The sequence below is a fragment of the Mus caroli genome, unplaced genomic scaffold (genome assembly GCF_978045245.1).
Source record: "Mus caroli unplaced genomic scaffold, Mus_caroli_1 scaffold_4, whole genome shotgun sequence".
In the NCBI taxonomy this organism is placed as follows: Eukaryota; Metazoa; Chordata; class Mammalia; order Rodentia; family Muridae; genus Mus; species Mus caroli.
Genome location: NW_028227259.1, coordinates 21,717,705 through 21,735,239, shown reverse-complemented (window position 1 = coordinate 21,735,239; position 17,535 = coordinate 21,717,705). Strand labels below are relative to the sequence as shown.

At 40.5% G+C, this 17,535-nt stretch overlaps 1 protein-coding gene and 1 long non-coding RNA gene across 5 annotated transcripts in view; one reads left to right on the top strand and one right to left on the bottom strand.

Annotated features, from left to right (window-relative positions):
- Kmt2e (lysine methyltransferase 2E (inactive)) overlaps positions 1–14,571 on the bottom strand; it is a 68,169-nt gene extending 53,598 nt beyond the window's left edge. For 2 of the 3 annotated variants that reach the window (XM_021161961.3, XM_029477084.2), the window contains exon 1: positions 14,154–14,571. The gene's annotated coding sequence lies outside the window, so the exon portion shown is untranslated. Of the gene's footprint in view, positions 1–1,928; positions 2,002–14,153 lie in introns of all 3 variants that reach the window. The other variant, XM_029477081.2, reaches the window with a different exon arrangement.
- A 143-nt stretch (positions 14,572–14,714) lies between these two features.
- Positions 14,715–17,026, top strand: LOC115031096 (uncharacterized). Of its 2 annotated transcripts, none has more exons than XR_015046895.1 (2): positions 14,715–14,802; positions 14,911–17,026. It is a non-coding gene; the product is annotated as an uncharacterized LOC115031096 (long non-coding RNA). The 2 variants fall into 2 exon arrangements; XR_015046894.1 differs by having other exon boundaries at positions 14,722–14,802; positions 14,908–17,026.
- The last annotated feature ends 509 nt before the right edge of the window (positions 17,027–17,535 follow it).

The window sequence follows — 17,535 nt, the reverse complement described above, 5'->3', positions numbered from 1 at the left end:
GATGCCCGGCTTAAAAGAAAACATCAATGACAGATCCAATATAAGCAACTACATTAAAATTAAAAACACTGGGGCCTACCTCTACCAGTTACTTGATGTGTGAGACTAAGCAGGTCATTTATTTAGCCTCTCTAGTGTCAGATTCCTTGTTTACAAAACAGGAATTTAAAATCAGAATTCTGGGAAGAATATGACCTAATGCATATACAGGCTATACATTCCTCACTTTAAAAGTCTGAAATGCTGTAAAATATACTCCAATTTTCAAATTTTCTTGGTTAGGGATGCTCAACTTGTAAATACTGCAAATCTGAAAATATTCAAAAAATAGGAGATTTCTGGTCACCAGCATTTTAGGTAAGAGACAACAGATAACCACAAACAAGAACTGCTCTTCTTATTCCATCAAAAACCAAATAAAACCCTGAAAGTCAGGTCACCCTATGTTTTCTCATTTGCTTCACAGTTGAAGACTCTCCTCAAGACAACAAAAGCCAGCTGAACAGAGGAAAGCATTGCCCTACTTTCTTTTCCATACCTAAGACCTTATTAGAATTACTTCATAATGCTGCAGTTGTTAACTAGCACAATAAAATGGTAACACTTTATGAGCAAAAAAGCAAGCAATGTACAGCAGAGTCAAGAAGTAGAAAGCAGATATCAAGTCATTATGAATAATTTTAATTTAGTGGAGTAATATTTCTAATATAAAATGATGTATTTGATTTATAATTAATAGTGTGCTATTTTAAATATAAATATAAAATCTTGGCTAAATACACCTGATCTGTTCTAAATAGTGATGAAAATAAACACACAAACAGCAATACCACGCTTGTAATTAGCTTCTTTCAAGCAATAGTTTCCATATGTGTTCCTCTTGCTGTGTCTGGAACACAGTGGTGTTCTATAGACTGGTGAATGAATTAGAGAAGGTGGGATGGAACCACAGCTCTTGCCTCATGAAGCAAAGGGACTATCATTCTATACAGAGGAGCTGAAAAACAATCCCATGGCATGCTTACAACTGCATCTCTCTAAAAACACTCATGTTCAGAAACATGTAATTACATGTGAAACAGCACGATAGACCTCTAGCTTCATTCTAAAGGGAAGATCTCAGCGATCCAGTCACGTTATCATGAAACTATAAAATTAACTATTTCATTTTCTCTATCATTATAAATGTTTTAGCCAGATAATTCATACTGCTAAAAAAAAAAATCAGTTGATAATAAAAAAATGTAACTTTATTAGGGTCAAATAATTATCTCTAAAATGATCTTTTCAGAATGAAAATTTGGCATGATGTCTTACATGGTTAATCCCAGCATGCAGGAAGCTGAGGCAGGACTACTCCAAGTTCCAGGCCAAAATGGGCTACAGAGAAAGACACCATCTTAAACAACAAAGTGTGTGCATATGCGCATGCACACGCACACACACACACACACACACACACACACACACACACACACATAAATGCTGGAGTGTAATGGTAATCTCAGTAGAAGAGAAGCCAAGGCAAGAGGGGCCATAACTTTGAGGTCGGTTTGGACTACACAGGGAATTCAAAGCCTGATTGAATTACATAGTAAGGAGACTTTGTCTTGAAATATAAAAAGCCAGAAATGTATAGTTCAGTGAGAGACCACCTGCCTAACCTGTAAAAGGCTCTGGGATCAATCAAAAGTGTCTGAGAAAAGAGATAGACATAAGTAGGAAAGAAGGGAGGGAGATCAATGTAGTAAGAAACCACCTTATCACAGGTATCAATGAGGAATAAAGAATTTTAACACAATCCAAATACTCCAGACTTTCAGGTAGGAGTTAAAAAAATCCTGGCATCACCAACTGGCTAGTCAGATATGTACTAAATACATGTAGAATAAACAGCAGCCAATAAAGAATAATACAAAAGGAAATACCATGAGATGTCTGGAAAATCTGAAGTCCAAGAAAGAATAAATGTCTTCACAAAACCTGCTATCCAGAATAGACCTAGAAACCAAGTGAACATAGGAGTGTTGAGCTAATGTTAAATGGTATATGTTCTAGGTACTTCTGTCTGAAATGGTACCTCAAACAAAGAAGGCAGCAAAACTTACAAAAACAAATTCATTCTTATTTTTAAATGTAAGTGAATACAAGCACAAGGAAAGGTAATAATTAAATGCCAAATAAAACTGAAAAAACAAACAAACAAACAACCTGGGAAATCACTTATAAACAAAAACAAAATAAGAGTAAGAATAAAACACACACACCCACAAAACAGTCTACTGGAAAAACTAGCAAGACCGAGGGGGCTGCTTTTCAGGTCATGCCAAAGAGCAAAAGGGCTGAGGCTCTAGGCCAGCAGAGTGCTTGCCTAGCAGAAAGGTGGTCCCAGGCTTGACTTCCATCATCCCTTAAACCAGGACTGGTGGTGCATTCCTGTATTGTAATCAAAAGTGTCAGAAATTTAAGGTCATCCTTGACTACATAGTAAGTTCAAGGCAGGCCTGCTATATATAAGATCCTGTCTCAGGGGCTGGGGAAAGACAAAGAAAAAAATATCTGAAACTGCACAGTCTATGACATAGTTTCCAAATGTAAAAAAAACATTAAGCTAGACATTTTCAGCAATACAAAGCAATACAAACTATTGAAACACACATGCATCAAGCTGGAAGAATCTCCAGGGGATTATGCTAAGTTTTTAAAAAGTCAGTCTTACTCCTAGATATGGTAACTCAGACTGTAACTCTAGCACTCAGGAGGCTGAGACAAAAGGATTTTCTTGAATTCAAAGTTAGCATAAAGTCCAGAGTGGGACCCTATCTAACATGGGTCATCAGTTAAAAGCACGTATTCGTAAGGACCCAAGTTTAGTCTTCACCATCTATGTCACACCTATCTATTACTAGAGCTCCCTTCCAGTGGGATCTGACATCTCTGGTCTCTTTGGTCACCCACACACACAAATGCAAAACTGAGGCCCCGCCCTCAACACATACTTAAATCTTAAAATAAAATTTAAAATTCAGTTCCAAAAGATTACATACTGTGAAATTTCATTTATATAACATTCTTAAAATAATGGATTATAGAAATGGAGAACAGATACGTAGGGGGAGGAGAGAAGTGGGCACAGTTACATAAGAGGAAAATACCAAGCATCCTTGTGATAGAATTTTTCTGTAATTGCTATGGTGGAAAAAGGTACTCACATATGTAGTAAGATATGCATACAACAAAAGAGTACAAGTAAAATGGGGACTCTGAATCAAATGGATGCTCTATCAACATCAGTATTCTGGCTATGTTATGTCAAGGTCAGTATTCTGGTCGTCACACTATATCACAATTTTGCAAGATGTTACCACTAATGTTAAAATGTTAGCAACGCTGTTAAAGGAGAAAGGAGATCTCTCTGTATCCTCTTTTACAACTACTTATAGAATCTATAATTACCTTGAAATTAAATTTTTGGCTAAAAAAAAAATGGAGGGCTGGAGAGAGGAGTCTGTGGCTAAGAGGCCTCTCAGCTCTGAGAGCCTAACTTCAGCTCTCAGCATCCACAACAGGCATCTATCTCACAACTCCGCCTGTTAGTACTAGTACCAGGAATCCAACACCTTCTCTGAGCTCTACTCGGCACCCATACAAGAGAATAACAGAGAGAATGAGAGATAGAAACATAAATAAAAGTTTAACTTTCATTCTAAAATGAAAGTTTTAATCTTCTATAATTTTTTCATTTATTTATTTATTTATTCATTTATTCATTTATTCATTCAATGTATATGAGTACACTGTAGGTGTCTTCAGACACACCAGAAGAGGGCATCGATACCATTACAGATGGTTGTGAACCACTATGTGATTGCTGGGATTTGAACTTAGGACCTCTGGAAGAGCAGACAGTGCTCTTAACTGCTGAGCCATCTCTCCAGCCCCTTCTAAACTTTTTCTAATTTTTGCTAGTATCAACCTGAAGAGTTCTGTTAAAGTGAATAATTTATTAATTAATTTATAAAAAAACTGGAAGACTGAAGCTGCTTTTAAGATTATGTCAAGGGCATAGTGAAGTGGAAACTTTTGGTTTTAGCAAAGAGTTGGGCTGAAAAGGTCAAAGGTTTGATTCCCCAGCATCACATAAAACAGGGGTAGCGAATGCCTATAATCTCAGTACTCAGGACTGTGCTATTTTAAAAGACTTTGACTGTCAATGCAGATAGTAACCATCTGTGCCTTGTTTTCTTATCTCTGAGGCTAAAAAAGGATGGTGGGAGAATGTCCAGATATCGGCAAATCCTCCTAACTCAGTTAAAATACAAGGAGAGGTTAAACAGGTAACTCAGAGTAGCACTTGCTCATCTCGCAGAGAACCGAAGTTCAGTTCCTAGAGCTCACTCAAGTAACTCACAACTCCCTGCAAATCCAGCCAATTGGACAGAACAGTCTCTTCTGACCTCCACAGACAACTTGGAGACACACAGACACACACACACACAGCTCAGTCAGTCAGTTACCTGATAATCTATCAGGTTACCCTGGCACTATATTACTAATAATACTCTAATACATAAATCCTTTAAACTACCAGGGTTCTTTGGGTTGTTTTGCTTTTGGCAATCATTCTGCTAATTTTCTAAAGTTCTCCTTTATAGTAGTCCCCTCCCCCCAAATACAGTACTAAACTTTCAGGAACATTTGAGCTGTCTTCACTTTCAAACTGAAAAATGTGTAACAACCTAACAATATTATTTCAGAAGACTATTCCAGTTATGAAACTTGTTTCACACAATCTTCTCAACCTTCTTAGCTTCTCAATGAATATATTACTTATACTTCTGAATGACCTGTTTATATTTTGTCACATTATTTTGAAACACCTATGAGATATGTAGTTTTCACAATTAGATCACTAACGTCACCTCGTTATTAATAAAACCAAAACAACTGAGATACACATGCATCTGCCCTCAAAGACTGGGATCTGGTGGCTAAAATACCCACTAACTAAACCACAACTTCCTTCTCTCATCCTTGTAACATTAGACAATATGAACTCAGCGCTGCTAAAACATAACAAACATGCCATAAAAAATGCTACTGATGGAGCTGTCCCTCAAGGTTCAGTTCACTCCAATATTAATCTCAACCTTGAAATCAACAATCATTTATTCTATCTGGTTTTCTATTCCCAATCTTCTATAAAATATATTCCACTGAAATAACTGTCATTATTTTACAAATGAAACCTTCAAAGTGCAATTTCCGTTTACATACACTTCCTTCCATTCTTTGAGTAATTTATTTATTAGTTTACTTATTTTTGAGGCATGGTCTCTCTTTGTAACTCTCCCTGTCCTGGAACTCTATGTAGAGCAGGCTGGCCTCAAACTCACAGACATCTGCCTGTACTGGGATTAAGGTGTGCCACCACATCTGCTTTCTTTTTTTGTGGTTTTCCTTTCTTTCATTCCACTTTTAAAACTCAGGATTCTCTGCTCTTAGTTCTCGATGACCCTCCTTTCTTCAGTCTTCTATTACAGTGAGTGACAGTGACATTAAATGACAGTGAGTCACTTAGCCTTTTGTGCCTCCCCAATGTGTGAACCACTTGGGCTTCAATCCACACCACAAAAAAATGAAAAAAAATTCTTCCTAAGTCTTCATAGATATCCATCATCATCACCTGAGTAATTTCCAGCAATCAACAAGCCTTGTTCTAAATAAGGGAAGAAATCCTTAGTGTTAAGCATGCTCTTCTCCAGATTATAACAACTATACTATTATTTCAAAATGTAATAAAATTATAGCTGAGGATGTACCTCAGTTGATAGTGCCCAGCACACAAAAAGTTCTGGGGTTTGATCTCCAATACCACATGTGTGTGATACCACATACTAATAGTCCCAGCACTTGAGAGGTACAGGCAGGAAGATCAAGGTCATCGTTCATCACACAGAAAGTTCAAAGTCAACCCAAGCTACATAAAACCCTGTTTCAAATAAAGGGAAGGAAGGAAGGAAAAAAAAGAAGGGAGGGAGGGAGGAAGCAAGCAATGCTATCACTGTGCATAGTAACATACCCCTATTATCCAAGCAGAAGCAAGACAGGTGCTCCAAGTTGAAGGCCAGCCTGGTCTTTATAGCAATGAAATGTGTAATAATAAACAACAACAAAAGTTTTATTGTTTTGGTTTTTTTGTTTTTGTTTTTGTTTTTTATTTTTCGAGATTGGGTTTCTTTGTATAGCCCTGGCTGTCCTAGAACTGAGAAATCCCCCTGCCTCTGCCTCCCAAGTGCTGGGATTAAAGGCATGCGCCACCACGCCCAGCTCTGTTTTTTTTTTTTTTTAACCCACAGCCAGTTTATGTAATGCTGGAATTGAATCCAGAGCCCCGTGCATACTAACACTCCACATTTTCAGAATAATAGACAAATAATCTACATCTTCAGAAAAAAAAATCTTGCCTTTGTCAGCATTCCTCACCATGTGCACATGCAGTACACGTGTTTATTTGCATATTTAGTTAGTTAGTTTGTATGTGCTTGTGTTCGAGTGCACTAACACATGTGTGTACCAGAGCAATTTGCATTTTCTAAGTAAAAGGTGGAACCACTCAGTTTGAAATATCACTTATTTAGTTCTGGAGGGACTGCCAACTACCTCTGACCTTTGCCCTCCTCCCCCACCAAAAGAAACAAAAGCACTTTTGAGATAGAGAATAGACAACAGCAAAAGAGCCAAGTACAATGACAAATATGCATGAACCCATTATTTTGTTTTCTAACTAAAAAATATAGTAAGAAAAGCAAGTATTTGGGGTTACACTATAGGTACCTTCCTGTTGTTCTCCATCTAACAAACCTCCTCTGACCACATCATAAATACCTTCCCACGAATACCCCCTTAACCAAGCACAGTTAGTAACAAGAAGCAAGATGAAGACTGGAGACTCCATGACACCTTGCTACTCTGTGAGACCAACTAGATTTCAAATAAATAAATCCTAAGAGTTCCCCTATATAACAAACCCTTTACTTAAGCTAGCTTCAACTGGTATCTATTCCTTACAACAAAGTCAAACCTAAAATAATAGACTTAATGAGAGGTAGAAATAAACTGTGGGCTTCCTCAAGGTAGAGACAAGCTTACTTATCTCTGTATACTTAGTTCCAAGAAAAGAGGAGCTATTCAAATTCATCTGTTGTCTAGCCATCAACAAGGTTAGGTGGAGGCTGTGTCAATTCAACCAATCAAGTATCTTGGTTCTAAAAGAAGCAGCAGAGAATACTTTCAAATGAAATAATCTTATTTTCTGGATGAGTATTATCTATGTATTCGACCAACCCCAAACCCTTATCAATTCATGGCTACTAAAGCATAGTTCCAATCACTGAACTTTGTCACATTAAGACCCTTCAATTCTTGTACCACTTCAGATACCTATGAGAACTCGCAAGCAAGTTGCATTTATTAGTGTGTAAAACAAGAAAACAAACTATTAGACGAGGATATTTTCCTTATATCTGTTCTCCTTTTTCTATGAACCTGTGTGTGTGTGTGTGGGGGGGGGGGGAATCAAAGCTGTATCAGAATACATTGCACAACAAAAACTATTTTCAATAAAGAAAATAGAAAAAAAAAGCTATGTTTTGATTCCATATTATCCCAAATGGTGGTGTCATTAACATGGGGCAGGAATACCACTTGTTCATTTCATTTCTACCCAGTGAGAAAAAGTCAGAAAACCTTTGAACCCAAACCAAGTCAGTTTAAAATAACTTATAAACGTAATTTTGAATTTTAAATTACATTTACATTGTAAAAGGGCATGGTGGTATATGCCTATAATCTCAGCACTCAGAAACAGAGACAGAGATGGGGACAGCAAGATATCTCTAACAAGTTCCAAGTCAGACAAGGGCTAAATAACAAGACCCTGTACAAAAATAAATAAATAATTAGCTGGGTATGGTGGTGCCATCTAACCTGGCATTCAGGAGGCAGGAACAAATAGATCTCTGGGAATCTAAGGCTAGCCTTGTGTACACAGTGACTTTCAGAACAGCTAGGGCTGTGTAGAGAGATCCTATCTTAAAATAGTAACAATTTAACTTTTTAAAAATACAATAAAATATTCAGAAACATAAAAATTTTAAAATGTTTGTAGATAAAATGTTTAACAACATAATTACATGAACTTAAAAAATATCTTTCAGGTTCAGAAGGCAGAGTTCAAGGCCAACCTAATCTACATGGCAAGTGTCATGACAGCCAGGGCTAACAGAGAGACAGTGTCTCAAAAAAAAGAAAAAAAAGAAAAGAAAAGAAAAGAAAAGAAGAGAGAGAGAGAGAGAGAGAGAGAGAGAGAGAGAGAGAGAGAAAAGAAAATGATGTTACAGGGCCCAGGGCCATCAACCATCACTACAGATGGCTCTGCAGGTAAACACTGCACAAGTCCTGAGAGAACCAACTCCTGAAAGTTGTTGCCCTTGGACCTACACACACACACACACACACACACACACACACACACATGCCCTCAATCATAAACAATGCACACACACCCCCCAAAATATAAACTTTATAAAATCACCATAAGATTTTAAAAAATTATTTTACAAGTAAATCCCACTGCCATATCTTAGCCTTCTGTCCTTAAGGCTCAGATCTTAAGTACCACAACCATGCTGGCACTGATACAGGTCCATTACTCAATGTTCTTTCTCAATAATAAACTTCAGGACTGAAAGTGCCCCTTCTTTTCCATTAACTCTATATTAAGCAATCTAGGAGTTACTAGGAATTGCTTTTCTTCCACAGATGTAAAAATATAAGAGAAATGAGAAAGATTGTTTCGGGGAAGGGGGCAGGGAGCAGGACTGGACACTGAACTAGGGATTGAACTCATGGATGGGAGGTTGAAGCCCCAACCCTCTGTTAGGTTATTATTTTCTAAATTATCTCTTTAGATGTAAATCCAGAATAATGTCCTTCATTCCATGTTCATACATGTGTTCATTATACTTTGTACAATTCCTTGCACTCTTCTGGGCCCTTCTGCCCCTCTGGCTTATTATTTCCCTCCAACAGTTCCCTCTCTGATTTCATGGATCCAGTTACTGTTTCCCCATTCCTTGGTTCTCATTCTCTTATACCCAGATTTCACACTTCACTTTTTTTTTTTTTTTTTTGGTTTTTGGTTTTTCGAGACAGGGTTTCTCTGTGTAGCCCTGGCTGTCCTGGAACTCACTTTGTAGACCAGGCTGGCCTCGAACTCAGAAATCCGCCTGCCTCTGCCTCCCGAGTGCTGGGATTAAAGGCGTGCGCCACCACGCCCGGCCACACTTCACTTTTAAGAACTAAACAAACAAACAAACAAAAACGTACAATATTTTAAAATGTTAGATGAGTGGCTGATTATTTACTAATTAAATCACTGCATTGCAAGTCATTATGTATAAACTAAAAGCTCTTGGATCTGAGCATATAGCCAAGTGAGCAGAGTGCTTGCCTAGCATGTGTTGAGCTCTGGACTCAACCCCTAACAGATCAACTAGGTCTGGTGGTGCACAGCTGTAATCCTGTCATTTAATAGTGGAGGCAAAATAATCACAAGTTCAAGGTCATCCTACTCATAGCATGCTCAGGCCAGTCTGAGATACATGGGACCCTGTCTCAAAATTAAGACTTTAAACACTTTGGATAAATAACAAAATGAGATTTCCAATAAAGCCATAAAATTCATCCAACAACAGGAAAATGGCTTTCTTAAACTATCAACAATAAATTAACCAAGAGGGAAAAACAATTGATTTTGTATCAAGTGGATATTTACAAGGATTTTTCTGATTCTTATTTAAAAAACATCAGATACTAAACATCAATAAAAAAAACTTTTCATATGCTTAATGATACAAATAAAATCTTCTTAGTCTAGATCACCACCATTTGATTTTTAATTTAGCACTTAGCCTGTAAGTTCACAAGAAGAACAATTTCTTAGCCTTATAATATGTTCTCTATAACATACTTATAGCTTAATAGCGCTAGGTTAATCTTTAGTTAATACTGTCTACGTCTAACAGTGCAAAACAGTTTCAACTACAAATACTGCTCTTTCATATTAAATATTTAATTAATACAAAAACAATCAGTTTGGCATTAAGTAAATAAGGCTCCTTCCGATATTTCTTCATAACAAAAGTCACTCAGATTCTTGAACTCTGCCCAAAGCTAATAATATTCACACAGCAATGTTTGGAATAGATAGGGCCTTCCTTTTATTGAGGCAGTAACTAAAAAATGTATTTTGCCATAAAGTATAAATAATTCTCAAAAAACACATATGTTAACATTTGTTCTGAGACAGAAACAGTCCCTGATTAACCCATTTTGAAGTACATGTTCACTTTTTAAAAAAGCTTTAAACTCAACATATAAATGAGCATCTATCATCTAAGAATAAACCTTTTAAAAATAAAAGCTATTATATTTTAAAATATAAGCTATTATTATATTATTAAAACATTTAAAATGTTTTAATAATATATCATCCTCTCAGACAACTGCATACTACTAATATTCCCTAATTAGTTCTGATAATCCTTCAAATTCCATTACTATTTAAAAGTATATATAAAAAATTGAAAAGATAAAATTTAACATAGGAAAAATGTAAATTTGCATAATCACTTCATAACTAAGCAAAAATAAACATTTTTTTTACATTTAAATATCACCATAATAGCAGTTTCCAGGATGGCAGAGCCATTAGAACCATCTCATACATCTTTAAGAGATTAATACTCAGAAATGAGTATAATACTTTTCTAAATTAAGATGCTAATTTAAGAAGTAATAGTTGCCCTCATCAGTAAGGCGTATATGTAAAGCTTCTCTGGCTGGAAGAAGTGAGGGCAAGTAGAATCATAGGCGCATTACTGCTACCATAACCACTACTAACAGACAGCTATTACTGCCACTATAAATACAGAGTTGACAGAAATGGAAATGGGCAAAAGTTCTCAATTCAAACTGGGATCAAAAAGATACTTTGCAATGACAACAAAAATCAAGTATCATCAAATTGCAGTCAATTTTTAGAAAGTAATTTTATTGTCCAATCACAGGTTTTCTATAGATCCACATAAACAAATAAACACGTAAGCACCCAACCTTAGCTTTTCCTGGGAACAAAGACTCTTGTGAGTTTCCTCCCAGAGCCAAGTGCTTCACAATTCTCTGGGAACAGAAAACCCACATAACCTGTTAAAAGATCTGCCTCTGCATCCTAACCTAATGGAGGTGCGTTGTTTATAAAGTAAAATGAGATAACAACAAACACTTAAAAAAACGTTATTTTTAAAATAACTTAAAAGTTATTTTACAGGATTCAAAACAAAAGAGAAACAAACAAAACCAAAAGGAGGCTTTTTATTTCTAACTTAATGTTTTTTATGTGAAACCAATTTAGCCAATTATTTTGTGTCTAGACCTGACCAATATCAATAAAGACAACCATAGCATATATAGACAATATACCTTCTTCTTGCTACATAAATTGATAAAACACTCATTTCATGCACTAGATAGGAAGTTCAAATATCAATCAAGTTAAAAGTACCCACCTTGTTCTAAAGCACAAACCTTAACTATGGAGCCCATCCACTATACCTAGGGCTTAGACTCACAACTCAATCCAGAGTCTTATGTAAATACTTGACTCCAAATTCCAACACAAACTCTCCCACTACCAGCCAACATTTTATTATATAATATTTCAAAAATTCTAACAAAGGTTGTATACCTGATTACTCTTCAAAGATGAAACTCAACTCACTGGCATGTAAAATTACCTAATCCCATTATTTCCACAATTATTTTGTAGAATGTACCTTACACCAGCTAGTTAATATAAGCACAATATGCAGTACAACCTGCTCTAAGGTTTATACAGAGGAGAAAGACTTGTGAATGAATGTGTGCCCTCCGACCTTTGTAAGTACTTCTGGATTGAAAAGCACTCATCTTTCAGTTGCTACACAATCAGAATCATCATTCAACCCATTAATGGCCCACTCATACCTTGCTATTTAGAAAAAAGATACCCCTCCCAGGATGCAAATAAACTGAAACCAGTCACACTTTTAAAAGTACAGCTGAATGACATCTGACATTTAGTTTTCTATCTCAAATTTTAAGATTTTAAAGATGGCATAAAAGGGATTCAAGTCCCTATTATGAAATGCTTTTATTTAAGGACTATTACAACAAATCCCCCAATCCAATAGGAAACTGGGCATGGGGGAAGGAATGAAGACCAAAGCCTTATTTTTTAACTTACATAATGATGATAGTATGCAATAAGACAAATTTAAGAGGCAGCAAAGCACGGAGTGTCACCTTACCACATATACAAGCAACTAGAAATGATTAAAGCTTTAAATACAGGAGAAAACAGAGGCAACACAAAAAACAGGAAGAAAAGAATCCTTATATCCAGTGAGTAACAGGTTTAGGTCTGTTTGTACAGCTCCCTAAATTTTACTCCAAAACAGAATACAAGAACCAAAATATACAAAATTAGTTAGGAGTTGAGTGAGAAATGTTTAACTGAAGGTAAAAATTCCCAATCATGCAAAATGGGCTACTTAACAAAACATTTTACTTTGACATATTAGTTAAAAATGGGTGATTTAAAGTCAACACAAACTATTATCTGCATCTAATAAATGTTTAATGTTTAAAAGCCCCCGACCATGAAATTTCCAAGGCCAAATGTCTTATTGTTTTCAAAAGTGGTATTGTTTTATTTGCCTCTTAGGAAAACCCAATAAAATTAATCAACTATAACACAGCACTGTAATTTGCAATAAAACTGACGAATTTTTGTAAATGGCTTGGAGGGGGGGGGGCAAGCCCAATCTTTTTCATGTAAACATAATAAGCTTGTAATACACTGCAGACAAACGCACTGCATGGGGTGTGGAGGACCCGAGCTGATTAGATTACCACAACATCAGCCTGGGGCCGCCATTTTTAGAATCTGTAAAGGACAAAAGAGGGAAATTACAGTTTTTACTCTCCATCTCAGAAATTAAAGGGAAAGGGAGACTGTTTCCCAATTAGGTATTGCTATCTTCAACCTAGAGCTGAATGCACCTCACTTGATTCTTCTCCAAGGTCTCCAGAACTGCAAACACATATATATTATCTACATCTCTAAAGGATGAATAAAATAAGCAACACCGAAATTTACTCTAGAACTAACTCCAGTGATTTCCCTTTGACTTTAAATTTGATCATTCTTGAGAGACAGTCTAGATAGGGCGGATCTAGGCGGAACTAAAGCCAGTGAGGCAAGCACCCAGGATTGTTTTTTCTCTCCCTCCTCCCCCGTTTAGCACAGGGAACCGTTTGTTTCTCATCTCTGTCTGCTGCCACCGCGTCGGTGCCAATCCTTCGGTCAAAATAAGCTTTCCTGAAATGAGCCATATTGTGGATTCTAAGGCTCTGGCACAGTAAAGGACGGCAGTAAGGCAAGAAGAGCGGGGGAGGAGACTGGGAAGGCTGGGTACTGACTAGGGTGACCACCTTAGGGGCGGGTTTACCCTCTCCGGAGAGGATGAGGAGCGGTCTCTCTCCTACAAAGAGAGATGCCCAAGGCGTTCTTTTAACCCCTTTCACATTTAAGAGAACATTATGCCACCGAATGGCAGGGAACAAGGGCAGGAAGAAGAAAATGGGGCCTAAACGTCTTCTCTCTGCACCCGAACAAGATGCAGCTGGAGGAGGGGAGAGCTGGCAGCTCGCGGGACCTCTCCGACACCAGTCACAAGCCTCCTTCCTCACCCCGGAGGCCTGAATCCGCTACCAGGGAGGAGGGCGCCCCCTCCCTAACTCCCACTCTCAAGGGGGTTTAACTGCCAGTTTCCCCTTCCACAACCCCAAAACCCGCCATAATGCCCCAGTGCCAGGGACAGGCAAGAGAAAGGACAAATTCCACTTCCACAAGCGACGTGGCCCCAGCACAGGCGCCTGGGGTTCAGTGTGGACGCCCGGCTCCCGAAGGACAGCGACCCTCTCTCCCTAGAGCCCTAAGTCCCCCCACCGCGGACCCCACGACACCCACAGACACGACAGGCACTGACCTGTGATGGTCACACACCAGACACCCGAACCCTGTTATCGGCTCGACCCCGGGTGAGGTTCTCCACACCTCAGCGCTCGGTCGACCCCCGACGACAGCCACTGCGGTCGCAGAACCGACTCCACACCCCCTCCCCAAGCAGCAGCGCGCAGCGTCTTCAGTGGGAACCCAAGAGTCGGGCACTGCGGGCCACGGCAGGAAAGACGAGGAGACGCTGAGGCTGCTCCGAGTGTCTATGCCCCCTCTGCTGCCGCTCCCGAACGCAGGCTCGCTCTCCGACTCGGCCCCCTGCGCCCGCTCAGTGTCACTGCTTCTCGCTCTGGGAAAATGGCGGCGGCGACGGCGGCGGCGGCGGCGGCAGCGGCGGCGGCGGCGGCGGCAAGCGCACGGGGCCCGCCCGCCCCGCTCCGCAGGGGCAGGGGGGAGGGGACGAAGCTACTCGCCGCCATCTTGGTTATGGGCTGCGGCCCGACGCGGCCTCTCCGCCGAGGCGTGGAGACGTCACGCTAGAGGCCGCGAGCTGGCCAGACACTCCGTCTTTCCCACAACAGGTGCATTCATCCATCCGCCGACGGTTGGGGAGGTCTTGCTAGCTGGTGGGCTTGGCTCTTTACCCGTTGTCCCCGAGTAGCCCTCAAGCCTGGATGTAGGTGAGCGTGAGGATGCTACTAGTAGGTAGAAGGATGACAGCAGGGGCGGGGACGACCCCCCTCCCATCACTTCCTAAGGTGATGCACTTGCTCCTACCCCCCAAGCAGCCTCAGTCCCGGCAGCCCCCTCCCCCCGGCCTGGCCTGCCAGCTCAGGGTGAGCCCGGTCGGATTGTCACTCGACGCCCACTAGTGGCTGAGGAGGCTCCAGTGCGCAGGCTCCGGGCACCGGATAAAAGCGGAGCTGGCGAGTCCGGCGCCGTCTCGATGGAGGAGCGAGAAACGCAAGAGGTCGGGGGGAGAAGCCGCAGAAAAAATTGCAGCCATCGTCAGCGCCGCCTCCCTGCCACCGTGTATGGGGTAAAAGCTGCCGTTGCCGCTGCCGGTGCAGTCGCTGCCGCCGCCTCTACTTCTTAGCACCGGGGAAGGAATCCCCGCCGCGGGACAGTGTGCTGGGCGGGGAGCGGGAGTTCGTTTGTGTGGCGGTGATTAAACGAGGGAGGGACAGAGCTGGTTTCTCGAACCGAAAAGGGGAGGCCAAGGAATAAAACAGGGTTCCCCACTAAAATCACACAGCGATTACGGATCTGGCTTTGGGGGCCTTTCCCCGGAATGGCGGTTTCCGTCTTCTTGGCCCGCAGCACGACCTTGGGTGCTCCGTAAGAGGAGTGGGGAGAGGCAGAGGCGGTGTCGGCAGCCAATCGGCGTCTGGTGATTTCTGTCGGGCGCGTAGGGATTGGCTGACGATGACCTCATGCTGCAGCAGCGGGTGGGGCCAGAGTCGTCGGGGGTGGCTGTTGCAAAGGCAGAGAGTGAGAAGTGATGACGGTGATCGTTGTCGCCGCGTCTTCTGTGGAACCCAAGCAGTGCCGAAGGAAGTCGCAAGGCTCTTCCCCGACCATTTGCTCCTCTCCCTGCGCGAGGTGAGGGCCCTGGCTCGGCCTCTGCGAGACTTTGGGGCGCTGGTGCGGCCGTGGAGGCGCAATTTCTCCTGTGACTTTTGTAACTGCGTCAGGGCAAGATGGCGCTGGGTCTCCTTGGGGCGCGGGGGGAGAGGCACGTCCACCGCCGCCGCAGCGCATGTGACCGGCTGCATTCCTGTGGGGTTTGGCGGGGACCCAGGCAGGGCGGGGGAGGGGACCGGGTTTGGGCGGAGGAGATGGTGGTGCGGTCGGCGTTGGCTGCCCGAAGAGGAAGAGATGACTGTTTGAAAGCTCTTCCCCTCCCCCACTCCCCGCAGCAGAACAGCTGCGCGGGGGGTGGGGGGGAGCCCCAGAAAGGACACTCCTTTCGGGGTGTGCCAGCCACTGGTGGAGGAGAAGGTTTGACGCCTTCTTATCTGCCTTTCTCCTTGCAAAGTATGCTTACGTAAGGTGGCAGTTCCCTCCTGTAAGCCAACTAGGAGGCCCTGAGTGTCACTGGTATGGGTAACAAGGACAGGTTAGGCTCTGAAGGCACCACGGCTAGGAGTGTTGATTATTTCAGACAAAACATAAAGTTTGGGGGGTCTGAATAGAAGACTACAGCATTCTCAGAGTTTGAAAGCAAGTGAATAACACCCAGGAACACTTAGGTTTACTAGACAGACAGCGGTTAAGGACTGCATCACAGTCTGAACGGAAGGGCCCTGTCAGACCTTCTCCTTATATTCTTTGTGTTCATTACCCTCCCTGTCTGTACATCCCGTGAGAGTTTAATTAATCTTATTGGTGAGGGTTGCCTTTTCAAATATAAGTATTCTTAGTAATTTTAGTATTTTGTTCTGTATGAAACTGAAAGGTCATTTTCTATACTTCACGTTGCATTTTGCCGTCCTTTTAAAAATAAAAGATGGAATTACAAATGCTTCTGGTAAATATTCGTTAAAGCTCTCGATCCTGCGTCTTTAAAGCACATTTGCAGTAGCATAAAACGTATTTTTAGTGGGACTTAGGGCTCAAATGGGTTTTGCTATTTAATAGCCCAGACTAGCTTGGAACTCATACTCCTGCCCACCCTCCTATTGCTAGGATTACAGGCTCTGCCTGGGTACTATTTCAACAAAACACTGTATTTGGTGCTGAGAGAAAATGAATGCCTACTAGGCCTAGAAACTACATTAACCTGGACCATGGTTATGTTAATTTATGTTTATTTTTAGCGGTAGACTCTTTGTAGTTGGAAATCAAGATTTGGTTTGTAAAAAAAAAAAAAAAAGATTTGGTTTGTAGCATTTTTGTTATTAAGTAACAATGAGAATGAGGGATGAAGTTATGTATTACAAAGAATTTAACAAATTCAAAGCTTTTTGTTCCTGCTTATCTATTAAATGAACATTTTGTATAATTGTGGAATAACCTTTTTTGTTTCTTTGTCAATTCCCTTGCTCCTTTATCCTAACATCATTTTTTCTTAGAAAAAGAACTAAATATGAAGCAGTTTGTCTTAATAAGGAAAAGAGGCCATTTTAGGCAAATGGAGATGAATCCTTTGTATGCTTCCAAATTCCTTCCAGTTATTGACTCCATGAAATTCATAAACTCTTAATATTTTTTTATCTTTTTTTTAAAACTGGCATTTCAAATTCTTGAGAGCTAGACATGATAGCACAAAGTCATCTCAAAAAGATTACAGAATAGTACACAACATTTATTTTTATTTATTGTTCACTTGTAATCTTAACAACAAATTTGCTGAGGTGCTAAAATACTTATCATCTCAAAACAGATGTGTGTATTTGTTCCTGTCTGGAGGA